Genomic DNA, 17,879 nt, shown 5'->3' on the forward strand with positions numbered 1-17,879 from the left:
TGTGACATGGGGAATAAAGCATCTCTCTGACGGCGTTTGTGCATTAATAATTATCAAAGTCTCAGATTTATTAAACAGGAGGTATGCTTTCTAAAATGCCTGTCTAAAGCATTATTTCATGACCAATTACTAAATAAATATACAAAAGATTTTTTAGGGAAATGAAACTGGCTTCCACCTAAAATCAATTTTAGCAACAACTTTCTCTCATTATTGCTTCCTTAACGACTTCAGGGAATTATTCTTAGAGATGTGTAACCAATCATAATCCAGTTGCCTTTTTATTTTCTTTTTGTTTTCTTCTTCCTCCTCCTCCTCCCCCTCCTCCTCCTCCTCCTCCTCCTCCTCCTCCTCCTCCTCCTCCTCCTCCTCCTCTTCTTCTTCTTCTTCTTCTTCTTCTTCTTCTTCTTTTGACTACTTTCTACATCTAATCATTGGGGAAAACAGAGAATATTGGGTCATCAGGTCTTTCTTTTCTACCTGCAAACTGCTTATTAAACAGTCCCTGTGGTGCAAAATTAAGACTACAAAGAGGAATGGAGTTTTACGGAAAAAAAAAAGTTTTCAATTTGTCCAAAGGTTAAAGTGAAACCAACTGCTAGAGACAAAATCCACACATCATTTAAACAATTAGTGAGGAATGTTCAAAGACCATGTTCAAAGTGCACACAATTTGTATTTTAAGTTGTATGTGGATGGGATCTAGACTTCGAGTTAATTAACAATAAACCAAGAGGGCTGCATCGCAGACGTTTAACTCTGCACAGAGAGGCTGGCGTCCAGCGGGGACCATGGTGGGAAGTGGGGGTGGGAAGGTGGAATGTCACCATGCTCAGTGGGTCCCCAATAAATGCCTTATTAACAATGATGATGTCAGCCCTTGCAAAATATTAAAGGGGCCTCGTCTCTGTGGCTTGATTTTTTCTTATTTTTAGAGACCTGAAAAAAAAATCTTTTATAACAAGGTATTTACAGAAGGAAAAAAAAAAAAAAGCAAAAAGAGTATTGTTTCACAAGCCACTGTTGCCCACTCCTTGGCAGTCTGGCTTTGAGGGATTCTCCAGCAAGCAAAAGTCATATTCATATTCCTCTCACTGCTGATTTTACTGATTTTTCATGAAATAGTTGATATAAGCTTAGTGCCTATTGGAGCAAGAAACGGTGTTCCTTTTTTTGGTGGGAGAGACTGAATTTGCATGCATTATTAGGACACTTTTTAAAAGTCAAAATAGCCAATAGAATTTATAAAAATATCTATCGACATGGCCTTATTTCTTTTCAGCATTTTTATACGATTGCTCCGTAGGCCACTTCAGCAAAACGTAGACAACTAGCCCATACTGATTGTGTATCAACACATGCCTTCGCCCGCACACAACCAGCACACCTACTTCTCTTTAGAGTTCCTTTCTGGCCATCCACCCTTCTCCTAGACTGGATTCCTAGGTCATCTCTCAGACTCTCGTTCCAAATTTCAAAGGAACCAGCTATCTCCCATTAATCCTTGCTAGACTATTAACTGACATAAGATAGTAGCCAATACTGAATCAACACACGACTCCCTCTATAGACTGGAAAAGGGAATCTTGGAAAATATAACAACAACTCTACAGTGGTAAAGTGATGTGTGATGGGGTTACACTTTGTGGATGATGGTGCTGCTAAATACAAGTTTTCTTGAACACAGCAGAGAAGAAGGTATGTCTTTCATTTGTAAAGTTATGGATTTGGTTTTTCTGCTCATTGGGGTGCTAGAGAACACGAGCTCTGTCCCCTGGAGATACAGGGTCTAGGAAGATCAGTCCCTGTCTCTGAGATGAGCATATCTACTCTCACATTTAGAGGCTCCCGAAGCTGAAGGGAAATTTGACTCCAAGCTCATAAATTTCCAACTCTCTGTTGCTTTCATGTTACAAAGCAACCTTCAAACCCCAAGAAGCTGGGAGGGAGTCGTCCCTTATGATAATATATGTGAACGTACCATGTACAATGCCTGACCATAGTAGGTGCTCGAGGAAAATGAGTTTTCTTCCTTCCTTCCTCTCTGTCACTTCCTACTCCCTCACTCACCGCCCGCCGCCCCCCCTGCCCCGCCCTGAACTCGACTTTCAAAGGTGAATTGACCAGAAGATGGAAATCAGTTATTCTGGATGTGTTCACTGTGTACCCCACCCCCACCCTAACCGCAACTGATATCAAAAGAGTTGGAACAAACAGCTATTTGCAAAGATTTTCACATAAATAATGGATTAATTTTCCATTCCAATGCTGGAATGCTGATTGAAAATTTATTTAGTAGAGGGAAAATCCAGAAGAGGGAGAGTGGGGATAGAATTTCATGCCAGGATAGCAAAGGGAGAGAGAGAATCATCTAATTTCTCTTAGTTGCCTGAAGACACACTTAAGGGGGCTTAAATATGGACTGACAAAGATGAATGAATCTCCTTATTGTTGCATTAATAGGATAGTTAGAGTTCAGCATCAGTGAACATTTATTCTTATAATAAAAGCTTTCTTTAGTTTTCCATATAAATGTACTTCTTTGTATAATAGTATCTGTGTAGTAATCATAAGTGATGCTTAGCCTACACGTCTGAGTGATTAGGGAATAGTTATAAATTTTTATATGCATATATCTATATCTCCACATGGATATAGCCTTCCTTCCTTTTACAGGTGGTTCATAAAAGGGTTGTAATAGAAAAGATCCACTTCAAGTGAAAGGTTGAGCTGTTAGTCTAGATTGAGAGCGATCACAGAGATTAGCCCTTTGCCCTGAGTAATTTATAAAAAGCAAATGAGGGACTGGTAGCCATGAAAATAAATATAATTAACCCACTTAGAAAAACCTTCACCCTTGTTACGGATAGTTTCTGCTTGATCAGGCTGACTTGAGTAACACACAAATAAATTAAGAAAAAGATTCCAAGATTTTAAAGTTTCTCTCTAATTTCTTCATGAATAATTGGACTGTAGAAGAATAGGCCCATTTTTCAAACCCTGAATAAGCACCTCATGTATATGAGTCAGTTCATAATTTTTGCACAGATGTCACACTCCACAGGATATAAAAACAAACTAAAGATAGCTGGCCATATAATGTGTAGATAGATCATTGTTACAGATGCTCAGTAGAGCTTTGTGCATTTTTTTTCCAAAACAAATCTCAAATCTACATATTTTGAAGATATAAATTTCTCGTTTGTTATTCTTGGACATGCTCTTTATTTATTTATTTATTTATTTATTTATTTATTTATTTATTTATTTATTAAAGATTTTATTTATTCATTTGAGACACAGAGATACGGAGAGAGAGAGAGCATGAGCAGGGGGCAGACAGAGGGAGAGGGAGAAGCAGGCTCCCTGCTGAGAAGAAAGCCCAATGCGGGGCTCCATCCCAGGACCCTGGAATCATGACCTGAGCCGAAGGCAGACGCCTAACCATCTGAGCCACCCAGGCGCCCCTATTTTTTTTTAAGTGAATTTTTAAAAAGTCGCAGGCCCACCAAGCTGGCATGAAACTGACACGGCTGGAAAGGCCTCCCGTTCCTACACAAAAAAGATACAACAAAGACTGTTTTTCTGACACCTGTTAGAGATCCTGCTTAGTGAAAATGAACAGCGTTCTCTCCAACTAATTCCAGCTTTTGGCTCAGTCTTTTGGGGTCCTGGACCCCGACAAAGAGCCTGCAAATGTTACTGACACGTGTAATATACTGCAAATCTTTTAGGGCCCAGAACACGCAATAGTACGTCCCCTAGAACTGGGGGGAAGGGGGAAAATCTGTCCTAGGCGGTTTCTCCAGTCTGTGCCCACCAGTGGTTCATCTGAGCAGAACCCCTCTGTCAGCGGGCTGATGAAATTGTGTGACTGTTGTTCCCTCTGTTTCTACAACCCCCTAAACAGAGTTGAATAAGATGAGGGTGGTTGTCTGGGGATGCTGGGGACAGCTGCTTTGTGAAAGGAAGAATGCCAAACATCGATCATAATGCTTTCTTCAGTCAACACCCTCAGAGGGAAATGCCCAAGTGGTGGTTTCATTTTGGTGGTGGAATATCGTTCTTATGGAGGGGGGGATGTTGATAGTCTGAGTTTGAATCCTGACTCTGTTGTATCTCTGTGTGTGGCCTTCATTGAGTTACTTAACTTGCAAAGTCTTATTTTTTGCGTTTGTAAAAGAACGATAAGAGGATAAGAGTACCTAATTTTAAGTTACCGTGAGGATATTTTTCTTTCTTTCTTTCTTCTCTTTCTTTCTTTCTTTCTTTCTTTCTTTCTTTCTTTCTTTCTTTCTTTCTTTCTTTCTTTCTTTCTTTCTTTCTTTCTTTCTTTCTTTCTTCTTCTTCTTCTTCTTCCTTTCTTTCTTTCTTTCTTTTCTTTTCTTCCTTTCTTTCTTTCTTTCTTTCTTCTTTCTTTCTTTCTTCCTTCCTTCCTTCTTTCTTTCTTTCTTCTCTGTGAGGATTAAATAAAATACTGTGTTAAAAGTGCCTGGCACATAGATCTTAATCTTTGTATTTATTGTTGCCCTTCTATGCTTCACATGAAAGGAATTGCCCTGAAATATCCTGTCATCCTCCTCTGTGGTTGGCTGGCTGGAGTGTTCTCAATATGTGTGATAGTTGAGAGACTTAGCTCTGATCTCTGAGAATGTTCTTTCCTGTCATGGTAGCCTGAGGGATAAGAAAAGGGCACATTGATGCAGTAGTAAAGTCTATTGTAAGCAATTTTTCTCCTCATCTTTTGCTACCTTCTTCTAAGTTTTCCGTCCTCTTTTCCTCTTTTAGGTAAAACTATCAAGTGTCTACATCTGCAGTATAAATGTACCACAAAAACTATATACCTACATTAGGGAGGAAGCCCTGATAAGATAGTGACAATGATCGATGTTGTATGTGGGCAGGGGGCAGAGGAATGCCATCTGAAGACAGACCAAGAAGATTGAAACGATTCTCAAGCCTGGCAAAGGTAAAAGCTTCTTCTTCTAAAAGTGGGATGGACAGAGATGCGAATTCAGATAACACCTGAGCTGGAAGGGGTGGGGCACAGGGTGGGAGGATCTGCATCTCAGTTACTCCTCCACATTCTGGCAATATGACCTTGGACAGGTCATTTATCCCTTGTGATGTTTCATCTTCTCATGTACACGACCTCAATACCTGCCTCACACTTTTGTTGTGAGCGTCTAAGAAATGATTTTATTCTGCATGAAAGTCTTTGAAGGTTATGAACACCACCCACATGACACTTACCAGTAATAATAATTTAATAATGTGTATTAAAGGTCTTCAGAACTGTGGAAGAATGATAAGGTGATGATGGGCAAGAATGAGAGAGTATCCTTTGAAGCTTGAAATGATATAAATATTGAAACAGCCAACTAACTTAACAATTTGGGTTTAGAACCCTTATTCTACAAGGTCTGTAGGAAATACAAGAAATAATAAGGGGAAGAACTATTTCAAATGGAAGGAAGTAAACCAGGGAGCTCATTCTTCCAGGGGAGACATAATTTGGAGAAAATAGTAAATTTCTTGGCAATAACAATGATAATCACGGCAACAATAACAATATAGTCATGGCAATAACAGCAGCTAACATCTTCACAATCTCATTTGCTTATTAAACTAAAGTAGAATTTTGTGGAATGACTCCACTACTGAAATGAAAAATGAACACTTTAGTGATGAAAAACCTTTGCAAGTGTTCTTGTCTGATACCAATGTTGGTGGAGTCGGGAGGGGTAGGGAGAACTCTAGAATGAACACCTTCAGAACTGAATTCCATCTTCTGGACAATTATTGTTAGCAAGTTAAATCCAGAAGAGGGAGAGGGAGTGAGGGAGGTAGGAGAAAGAGCTAGCATTGAAGGGAGGGAGAGACTGATATTTCTTAGGCACCTACTATGTGCCAGTACTTACAGAGTACATTATGTGTGCATGTATATTGTAAAGGATAAAGAGAGATTTCTTAGGTCTTGGGGTCCAGTTTGCAACATGAAAGTAATAGACAGAAATAGAAGATAAATAGGGGCGCCTGGGTAGCTCAGCCGTTTAAGCATCCAACTCTTGATTTCTGCTCAGGTCATGATCTCAGGGTCTTGAGTTCGAGCCCCATATCGAGCCCTGTGTCGGGCTCCATGCTGGGTGTGGAGCCTGCTTAAGATCCTTTCTCTCCCTCTGCTCCTCCCCCCCCACTCTCTCCTTCTCTAAAAAAAAAGAAAGAAAGAAATGAAAGACAAGTAAAACAAGGACTTCCCAATACAAGTCCTAAGTTACTTCTGTAATTTCGAATATTGGGCTGGGGAGACTAGAAACCCAACCCATTATGGTAATTCTTCTGTACTTTCTTCCCATTCTGCAATTCTCACAGAAGTTAGTAAATGAACCTCTTTACCATCTATGTTCAGGAGCATGCTTTCTCTAATGTTAAGAGTTCTGGTTTTTTATGTTATTATAAATGATAGATCAGGAGGAACATCACAAAACATGGATGCGTTAAAATGAATCATCATGTATTCGAGCGCACAAGGCACTTATATCTTATATGTTCTTTCTTTCTCCTCTCCTCTTTTTCTTTTCTTTTCCTTCCCTCCTCCCCCTCCCTTCCTTTTTTTCTCTTTTCTTCCTCCCTCCCTGCCTTGTTTTTCCTTTCTTTTTCTCTTCTTCTTTCCTTTCCTTCCTTTGAGTTCTTCTTTCTCTGTTCACAGCAATTACAAACGAGATAAAATGCTTTCTATGTCACACCCTTCACTGTGTATATCACGCTTCTCGCAAAACTTGATCTTTAGTAAATAGTCATTATTTCTTCTTATTGTACTAGAAATATACTTTCCTAATCAGATTCAATTCAGGGATACTGAAACTGCATTGGCAGAAACAGAATTATGAATGTGATGGTCACACTGATAGTTTCCTATGCAGACTCCTTCCTCTGGCACAGCATCTGGAAAGACACATACACAAAATGACTGCAGTGGGATCTCATTTCTGAGGTGAAGTTCATTTCTAATAACTGTATCACTACAAGATATAGAATCTTATTTAAATTAAAAATTCCCCAAAGTGAACTATTTCTCTCAAACAAGTTTTGTCCGCTATACCCCTGATATGTTAGTTAAACATATTTTTCTCTTTATATTATAAATTTCTTGGAATATAGGAGTTAAGCTTAATGGTTAATCTTAAACCTTGAATTTGGGAAAACAACTCTAGATTTCTTTTGCCTAAGCTGACTTTACCCTCCTTGAATACTTCCTATAAAAAGTGACAATGCTTATGGTGTCGACAGCTAGAGAGCCTCTTGGGGCTGCACCAGGCTGCAATAAATGAAAAGCTCTTTTCAGACTGAATTTCAGTTGTGTATTGTTATTTGTCTTAGAATCCATTTATTAGTCCAGAGATAATGTGACAGTTGACTCTTACAGTAACACAGTACTCATTAGCTAGCTTGACAGGGAGGTGCCAACATCGGCTGGAGATTGTATTTTATTAATCTTCATGGCTCATTTGGAAGCCTGGCTGGCTATCTTGTAATGTGCCCTCGTGCTGACTGGGACAGGGATGTGTAACCATCCTTACGACTAAAGAATATCAACTTGCATGATAGGATCTTTCCCTTTCCTTGACCTGAAATGCAGAAATCTAGGGAAGCCCGAGTGGAATGCCTCAGTATCCAGTGAAAACTTGCTTCCTAGGAATCTGTAACATTCCTTCTAGATGCTAAGAACCATTTGAATTTAAAACTGCTCAGTGCTTGTTTGGTATATATGTTCAAATTGGAGAATAGATTTAATTTTAAGTTTAAGGTGAATGTTGAAATGCCTTGAAGTAGTATAGTTTGCCATCATATCTTTGTTTCCTTGATTCATTTTTGTGTGGTAATAAAAAATAGTCTTCTGAGCCCATCTGGTTTTTTTTTCCCCAGCCTATTGAATTTGCATATATCGTGCTCTTTGGGTCTGAAAAATCTTAGCTTGTGTTTGAACAAACTAAACTGAACATCATGACTCATAGCTTCCAATGCTCTTACTCATTTGACTTTTTGTTTTCAGTTAGACTTTTGTTTTGAGTATATTTGTTTGGGATTTTATTGAGTCCTTTACCAATCACACAGAAATTTCTTAGAAGGTAGTTGCTTATTTCCAAAAAATTATTTTGATAATAAATATTTTGCAAGAAGGTTGAAGAATCTCCAAGTCATCACATTTTTGGTGACTTTCTGGACAAATAAGCTATTATTTGATTTCTAAACTTCTACATACAATATCCTGACTATATTTCTAAAAGAGTTTTCACTTATTTCTTACCAATGCAAACATGTTTTACTCCATATTAACTGAAAATAGATTTGATTTGGACGTTTTCTTTGGCACTGCACTAATAAGGCTAATCAAGATGAGATTCCAAGCCTTAAAAAAAATGAAATCAACATGTGGTTTAATTCTCACTACTAATACTACCCTGAAAGACTGTTAAGCTTCTGATAGAAAACAATAAAAAACAAGGAAATTCACTGTTAAAACGGCAACATACCATATGTCCTTTAATACCTAATTACAACAGGGGCACAATAAGAAAGTCATTAAACCTGCACCCTATTGTGCATAGGTATCAGAGGACATATGGTGCATTTCAACCATTAGTATGAATTTGATTGCATCTGTGATTTTCTGTTACAACTTTGACTGTATTTTCCAGAAGAAAATGTTGGTAGACATATTGGTCATTGAGAAGAATTGCCAACAATGAGAAAAGGGACCATTTTTACCCCTCCAGAGGTAGGTGATTATAAATTGCATAAAGGCCTACTAATAACCTTGTTTTCTCTTCTGACTTTCAATGTCTTTTGGTGCATTATTTCCCTCGCTGAAAATTTCTCATTCAAGCAAATTATTATTACTTGCCAGATAAGGAAATTTGACCCAAGTCCTTGTAAAATACGCATTTCTCACTAAATATTCCCTGAAATATTATAAATTTATGTAACCATATATCAAAAACATAGATGATGAAAGGGAGTGCTATGTCTGTGCTTTTTCTTCTTTCTCTTATGGAGATGGAATTAATATTCAAAATTGGTAATATTTTCTTGAGGGCTTGGCTTATGTGTATATATATGTGTATATATATATAATATATATATGTGTGTGTATATATATATATATATACATATATATATATATATGAGAGAGACAGAGAGAGAAATATACACACACACATCTTTATGGCAAATATCAGGCACGAGGATGTAGAAAGAAGGCACCAGTTCTTACCCTTAATCTTTGTATCGCTCATCCTTAACTTATAGCAGCCTAATCATACAAGTGCCTGACACCCTTAAAAACATGATAAATATAACTCGATTTAAATTAGATTTATAGTATTGCTTGGGTTTCATTCATTCATTCACTCCTATATTTACTGAGCACCTGTTATTGGCTATGAGCTACTTTAAGTGCTTGGACTACAACAATGTGAAAAAGAGACAAGCCCTCACTAACCATACATTCTAGTGGAGAGAAACAGTGAGACAAATGCAAACATAGTTTTTCAGATGATGATAAATGCTATGAAGAAAAACAAAGCAGTGAAGGGGAGTGTACCAGGGTTTTGTTGCTTCTCTGCTCATGAGCCATACTGTGGTTGGAATGCAGGGGGCAAGGGACTAGTTGGGAGCCCTGGGCTTCATGTGACCAATGTCAACAATAATAGAGGGCAGAGACTCATCCCGCTGATCTCAGGTAGATAGGCGGGGAGGTGGTGGGTGTTGAGGTAAAAGTGTAGGGTCTTGCCATGGGCCCCTGGAGCTTTGGGTCCCCTCTCCCTCCCACTCCTGGGAGACGGTGAGCTTACCTGGAGCTCCTGGAGCACCTGGGCTTTCACTTCTCCACCTGGAGTTGTCGGGGCTGAGCCAGGCTTGGGGACTCTTCTGTCTAACACATGTTCTTTAACTCTCGTATTGCCCCAGAACTAGATTAGAGACTTAACAAGAGATGACGAAAATCCTGAGGATATTTACTACTGTTCAGATTTGCTTTTAAGTATATTTTTCCTATAGCTGGTAAATCTTCATTTACTTAGAAAGCTTGAAGAAATCCTAAAAGTAAAGTTTCATGTTCCATAAAGTTTTACTAATTAAGAATGCTATCATGTGTTAAAAATTTATCTTAGAACACTTCAGTGGATTGTTTAGACTGTAAATATTACATATTGTCTTTGCCATAAAATACTAGTTTTATCACTACTTACACGTTGACTTAATTGGAACACATGCTTTTTTCAAAAGAGTGCTTCCATTTATCCATGAAGCTTGCTGCGTGTTAGGGACTGGAATGAGATTAGAGTCTGGCCCTAAACCCAGAATAACTAGAATTTAACTCCTTGAGTTTAGGAAATGACTACAATAAATGGTATGCAAAGAAGTGAACACAGTGAACACAAGACTCTTGAAGATGGAGGTTTCACTATTATGCAATTAGCAGGAAGTCTTGTCACCCTAGGTTTTTTTACTTCTTATAGAACTTTTCAAGCTTAGGATTTTTAGAAGAGGGCACAGGGGTGGAGGGGAATCTTTCTTAAAAACTGATGTTAGTAAGTAAAAAAGAGAGGATTAACAATGGGAAAGGGTCACTATTCATACTAATAGATGTGTAACATAGTAGCCTAATTAGTGACATTTAAATATCATTTCATTTTTCTTGATCTTCATCTCACCAAAAGCATTAAAGGCCAACCCACTGGGACATAATTACAAGTTTAAGATATATAAGTCAAATACCCATCTGATCACTAAAATAGAGTTAAATTACTATTTTAAGTTTTTTAAGGGACAGACTTTTAACAAGCATTAAAAGGGGTTCATTTTACTAAATTTTTAGTGTGATTATAAACTGAGAAGTTTTCTAATGTGTATCACTGGACGTAGGTCTTTATTTTTCACATTTGTTTAAACCTGAGTAAATTTCCCAAACTGGCAATTACATCTGGGGCCATCACGCCAAGATGTTAATGAGTCTGGTGATAATGGACTGAAGTTCTTTTTCTCAGGTTTAAGCATTTCCATGAGCAGAGTAGAACTTAATAAATTAAGAGTTGAGATTTAACATTTTCAACTGAATTGGAGGGCCTGACCCAGTCATTTTTTTCCTCTGCACTAATTTTCTATCTATAGCATTGTGAATAAAATTTTTGCTGCTTACTTCCCAAGGCAGTAGTCAATTGGTTGTGGATAGTGTTCAGTGAACTAGAATAAAAATACAAAAATATTGGTAACATAATTAACATAACTGAGACATTTTATTTAATCTACCTTGCTCTGGTCACTTAACCACTCATGGTGATTCCTTAGCACCTTATGGACATAATCCTATGCCACTTAAGTTATGATGGATTATTCATCTGTCTCTGTTCTATAGCCCCTCCTATTATAAATACTGCCACCCACCCCAAGTAGACTGTGAGTGCCCCAGTGACAGGAACTGGGTAACTGCATCTGGCTCTTAGTAGGTGCTCAATAAATGTTTGTGAGTCATAGGAGGGAGGACAGTAAATACTCAGTCAATGCTGTTATGATTGATCTGTCTGACAGGATAATTATTCACTAATAAATTAAATTTTAATCTGTTTTCCCCTGTCTTTTATGTCAAGAAATTTACCAGAACTTTTGTTCTCTTATCTTCAGGCTATTATTTTGCAGAGCAAAAAAATGGAATTTGCTTGAAGATACTGCCAAACTGCTTCTCCTGCATCCAACTCATATTCACTACTGTTCTTGGAGGACATTATGGCAGACTTTACCAGAGGGCACAAGAGGAGAGAAAAATGCTTGGAGATAGAGGGGGTGGAATAAGGCTGCATCTGAGTTAGGGAGTAGGTCCTCAAGACTAAGAAGGAATATATTATACTCTTGGGGCACTCTGGGAGAGGTAGGACTTCACAGGCAGGTTCATGATGCGCTCTAAGGACTGAACTTTTGCAAGGGCTCCAGGCTCTGTAAGAACTCCCCTGCCCTGGCAGCCAAGCGTGAATCCCTCCCACTCCCCAGTGGGAAACATGCAGGTTGAGACAATTGCAAATAGCGACCAATGGTGTTGAAGACCAGAAGACATCTCTCACAATGACTCTGCTTGCTGAAGACCTCTGGGATCCTTGGAACAAGTAGGTGATGAAGAAAACCCTGGAGCAAAACAAAGAAAGTGTTTTTTAAAGGCTTATCTAAAACATGGCGCCAAGACTGGAGCCGTACATACCATGTGATAGAGAAAAAAATAGGCGCTATGGAAATGGGATCAAAAAAGACATTCCCATAAGGAGATGTTGGGATCTAAGTCCAGATCCCTTCCAGACTTTCTTGAAGTTTTTCCTGAAACATATTCCACAATTTTTCTTTGGGGCATTGTTTGGTTGCCACAAGCTAACCCTAATCTCCATTAGAAGGTCTATTTCCAGTTATATTCTTCCCACATTTGGCCACATCGAAATTTGGGTATTCTCCAACATCTTCCCATGTAAGTTAGGATCTTTTGAGTGACCACACTGAGATTGTGTGGCTTTGAGGGTTTTTGTACCTTGATGACATTGTGGTAAATCTGAATCAAGTGTCTTGACTACACAGATGTGAAGCAGAAGAGTAATTGTCTTTATTTTTGAGGTTATTAGTAATTCTGAAAAACGTAGTACCATTTGTGTAAAATGTAGGCATTTGACTGAGTGGTTAGGAATAGGAGGAAGCAATGGGAAGAAGTAGGGACAAACAGAATACTAGGCTGGCCCACCATGCACTGCTGGACGAGCCCCTTTCTTCTGACTTTTTATTCACATGTGCTCATACTCAAGTATGAACCACTCCAAAGGAGACAGCAGCTGAAGCCTAAATAAGAGAAAAAACAACAACAGAGTCTCTCTGTACAGAGATGATTAAAATGCCCTAAGCTGGTAGGGTCCCTGGGGCATATGACAGCCACTGTCCCAGTTGGGCACCCAGGGCCCTCTTGATAGTCAGTGTCTCTAATGACTTTTGTGACTTCTTCTACCTGAGAAGAGGGAGTTTTATTTTAGAGAGAGAGCACCCACGAGTGGGGGAGGGGAGGGGCAGGAAGAGAAGGAGAGAGAGTCCTGAGCAGACTCTACATTGAGCTCAGAGCCCAACGTGGGGCTCGATCCCATGACCCTGAGATCATGACCTGAGCCGAAATCAAGAGTCAGCTGCTTAACTAACTGAGCCACCCACGTTCCTCAAAAAGAGGGGATTTTAAAACCTCTCTTCCCACACCCTAAGCTTTTCAATATAAATACCGGAACAAGACATGCAGTGCTTCCTGATGCACAGAAATGTCTTGAAGTGGCTGTACTATTTTTCTATTTCAGTCCTTAGTGGATTGAGGTCTCAGTGTGAATTTAGAAAGACCCCATACTTCTTTGTGACTTTAAAGTTCATGTAGCTTGTTGTTTCTATTGAAAACATGGGTCTATTTAAATTAGGTACTTGATTTCGCTGCAACTCTTCTCAGGTTTTTTTTTTTTTTTAAATATGCATTATTCAGCACGAGTAGGAAATAAATTCTACATCATCTATGGGTGTAGCCCTTTGAATAACATTTGCTTAGGTCAAGGAACTACTTTTAACGATTATACTTAACTCCCCATGCAGACTGTAAGAAATTCAGTTTCAGTGTACCTTATGAACTTACTATTGTTACTATGCTTGTTAGAACTAAGTTTTTAAAACCATAACTTAATACGGGGTGAATCAGGTCTCTGTGCAGACACGCTTATCAATGATGCAGAGGGTGCTGAAATATAAAACCTAAAATCAGAAATTTATTTCGCAGACGTAGTAAGAATATACCGGTATGTTACTCTTCAATTTTGAAGGGAATGGACGGGGAGGCGAGTTGGGGTTCAGGAATGTGCATTTGTTTCTTGACATCGCAGAACAGCTACATAACTGTGACCTCAGAACTGTAAGCTCTCTTAGCTTCAGTTTCCTTTTCTGACAACTAAAAAATGAGCACTAAGTGAATTCCAGTTGTAGACTTTATTGCCAGTCCATATTGCTAACCAATGTATTTTTTTGAGGCCAAATGTTATTTTAAGGAAAAGTTCTGACTAATGGTTTGATATGGCATAGATGAACTGTAGCTGGAATTTTAATTCGATTTCATTTAGAATGTTAACTTTTATTTCCTTGGAAGAAAAAGCATAACTGTTGAAGGCCATGGACTTTTATCAAATGGAAGAGACGAGAGAGGCATGCCATCACTACTGTTTCTCTTCTGCATTCATAATCTGTCCTGGTAATGAAAGCTAGGTTATAAAGCAATTTAGCTTATGAATGGTAAGATGAATATATAACATCAAAGATAATAAAACCATATAAAAGTTTGCAATTATTTATGAGATCTTTGAGTGGAGCAAACTTGACACTGAAAGAGTTTAAGGTGGTTTAAGGTGTTGCTGGTCACTTTCATTCTTAGGGTCATTTTAACATTATGCTAATGAAAAGAAAATAGAATAAAGCATTATTCTGTTAATGAACTAAAAAGTAGACCCTGGTAGAAATAAATGATAAATAAATACAATGTCAAGTTAGAAAAAATGTTGTAGTTTCATGTTGTTGGTTTGCAAATTGAATTTTTACATAAAATTTATACTAAATGGAACCTCATTATATAGTGATGAGGTCCAGTATGATCCAAATCATTAAAATCACTGTACTGCTTAATGATTCACTAAGTGGTACTGCAGTGCCATAAATTTAGCACTAGTTTCATGATTCAAAACACCAGACTGAGACACCAGCAAATCGTATGTGGATCATTAAATTTACAATGAATGTCAGAGATGAAATAAGGGGGAAAAAACACTTTGAGAGATAGGGATAATATGTGCTCTAAGGTGACATACATCAAGATAAATGATCTTATACCACTTGTGCTTGGATAATAATGGGGGGTAGTTTTTTTTTTGTTATTCCTCATTTCATAATTTCCAGAGGGGCTGGAAGTCTAAACTCCTATGAATTAAAGCAGCTGTCGCTTTTTGACTACCCTGTGATCTGTTTCATTTATATTTATAATATATACATTTATATATGCCATTACATTTTAAACTTAGCTGATTTTGCCTAGACATTATGGCTCATCTAATTTCCTATCATATTAGTTCAAAATGATTTGTATGGTTGAGTCAAATTTGGACTGGAATTACATGAAAGTTACTAAGAATATAAGGTTTAATTCTGAAATCCCTAACGATGTTTTAAATCACACCCTCCCTGAATTCTGAGCATTATCTTAGTATTGATTCTCCAGTATTTATTTGTGTGAAAATCTGTGTGCTGTAGCTTATAAAATTAAACATGTTAAAAATTTTGCTGTTTGGAGAACTGAGGAATTCACACTTGAGAGCACCTTGCTTGTGCCTATGATTTGGAATGGGACAGGCCAACATTTCCTTGGGTCACAAGTGAATCCTCTCTTTTATATAGAGTAGGGTATGCAAGACATTGTGATTTTTAACGGTCAGCCTAATACTACAAAGCACAACAAATAGCCACGTGGTATCTCAGACACACTGTGTTACCCAACGGTGCCATTTCTTTGTCAGGAAGAGCCTGTATAGTGCATGATGGAGATTAGGAGATGCTGGCTTGAAGTTCTCAGACATGTCATACTAACTTCTGGATCTCGGGCCATTTATCAATCTTGGGATGTACCTCAGCCTACTTTACTCAGTTATATCCGTGCAACCCTGTGGATTTGCAAATGAGAATTCTGCCTGAACATTCGGCATGAACAATAGCAATCAAAATCCAGAGAGGACGAAAAACAGAACTGCAGACTCAGTGGTGGGGGTGGGGGACCATGGGGGACCATGTCCTTTATTTCAATGATAAAGCTGTTGAAAAGTCATGTGGAAGCAAAAGCTGTGTGTGGTGAAGACAATCCGTGGACATTGTACAGCAAACATGGCTGTCTTTTTCTAGTCCAGCATGGAGGATGATGGACTTTTTCCTTAAGAGACAAGGATAGTTTGATTCTAGCTGTGGGACACTGAGAGTGGAACACTGAGAAGAGATTATTTATTCCTTCCTGTAAAAATAAAACGGCTTTTAAATTCTGCTTTTGTTTGGGGGGAAAAGTCCAATTGAAAGATAAGAAAAGAGGAAATGGGTTCGATGAAAGCATGGAAGATTGATTGGTCTACTTAACCTCTGGGTTTTCCCCACTTACCTCAGGGATATGGAGTTTTAGGATAATTTCTTCTTTAGGAAAGAGTAGTATTATTAGTAACCATCAAAAGGAATTTGTACGGTCTCCCCCCTCGCCCAACATTTATGAAGGTCCTGGACTATCCAAGTCAAACATGGGACAACAAACAAATCAAACACCAAGAGACCAAAGGGAACTATAAAAAAGAAATGTATTCACTTTGTCCTTGAAACTATGAAAACAATTTCTAGAATAAACAGATTATGAAAACAGGATAGGGTACTCTGTCAGCCCAGGCCGGGCCTGTTATCTAGAAATTGCTTATAGCAGAGGGGTACAGATTGTTAGAAGAGGAGATAAAAGTGCTATTGTAGTCTTCCATAATAAGCCTTAGGACAAGACTGTAAAATGTGGCAGATTAGTAAGGTTCTGAGACAAAACAAATGGTATACAGCACTTCCCTGCTTATTTGGAAATCCACCTCTGGTCAAATGCTGGGCTCTGAAAGAATTCACCCTCATTCTTCTTTGCCTCTGAGATTTCTGTTAAATCTGTATAAGAGGGGTAATATTTCATAAACTCTCTTGATTTATATGCCCTTAATAAACAAATTTTCTTCTATCAGGACTGGGTCCAGGTAAGAAGGAAAAGAGGCTATCATTTTGATAAAGAGAAAGATAGGCTATCAGGGAATGTTCTATTCAGTTAGGCAGAGAAAGCGAATCCCTCTCACTCACCCCCACTACCTACTCAGACACTACCTAACTACCCTAATCTCAGATCTGGTTATTTGGTGGGGAGATGATGAGAGGCTAGGGAAGGGAAGTTATCAGAAATGTGTTCCAACATTCTTTCTTTATGGCCTCGAAGATATGAGTGGAGAGGAGGTGAGTTAGCCAGGCTAAGATGCAAAGAGACCATAGAAGGGCTTTTGTTCCACTGTTTTTTGCTTTCTGATTGGTGTGTGTGTGTGGCGGGGGGAGCTCTAAAGAGTGCAGGGTGCCTGTGCACTCATATGGGGCAGCCCATGTATTGTAAGGTGGCAGAGCAGAGGGCTCAGGCAGATAGGGGCTTAGTTTGCACCCCAGAACTTCCACTGGTTACAGTGTGGCATGAATAATGAGATGAGAGGCAGTGGGCATCTCTGGAGCTTGACATTCCAGGGGCTGACAGGGACCCTAGAGGGTAGGAGTTGGATAGAGGATTTGACAGAGATTCAAGGGGGGGCGGTCTGCAGCATCAGCAAGGGTGGAGGAATTAAGCAGAGGTCAAGTCGATAAGAGAGGCCCCCAGGTGATGACCAAGCCAAGAAAGAATCAACCACTGGTTCATTAGCTGCAGTATAAAAGAATGCCCAGCGGCGGCACCTGGGTGGCTCAGTGGGTTAAATGTCAGCCTTTGGCTCAGGTCATGATCCCAGGGTCCTGGGATTGAGCTCCAACTCAGGCTCCCTGCTCAGTGGGGAGTCTGCTTCTCCCTCTGCCCCTCCCTCTGCTTCTGTTCACTCTCTCTCTCTCAAATAAAAAAATAAATAAAATCTTAAAAAAAAAAAAAAAAGAAAAGAATGACCGTAAGTGGGAATGAGTCAACCATTCTGTAGAAGATGTCAGATAGACAATGCATAATCAAGAGCCAGTGCAAGGCGAAAGGTTCCCATTAATTGCAA

Source organism: Mirounga leonina, unplaced genomic scaffold (assembly GCF_011800145.1).
Source record: "Mirounga leonina isolate KUSES-001 unplaced genomic scaffold, KU_Mleo_1.0 Mir_127, whole genome shotgun sequence".
NCBI lineage: Eukaryota > Metazoa > Chordata > Mammalia > Carnivora > Phocidae > Mirounga > Mirounga leonina.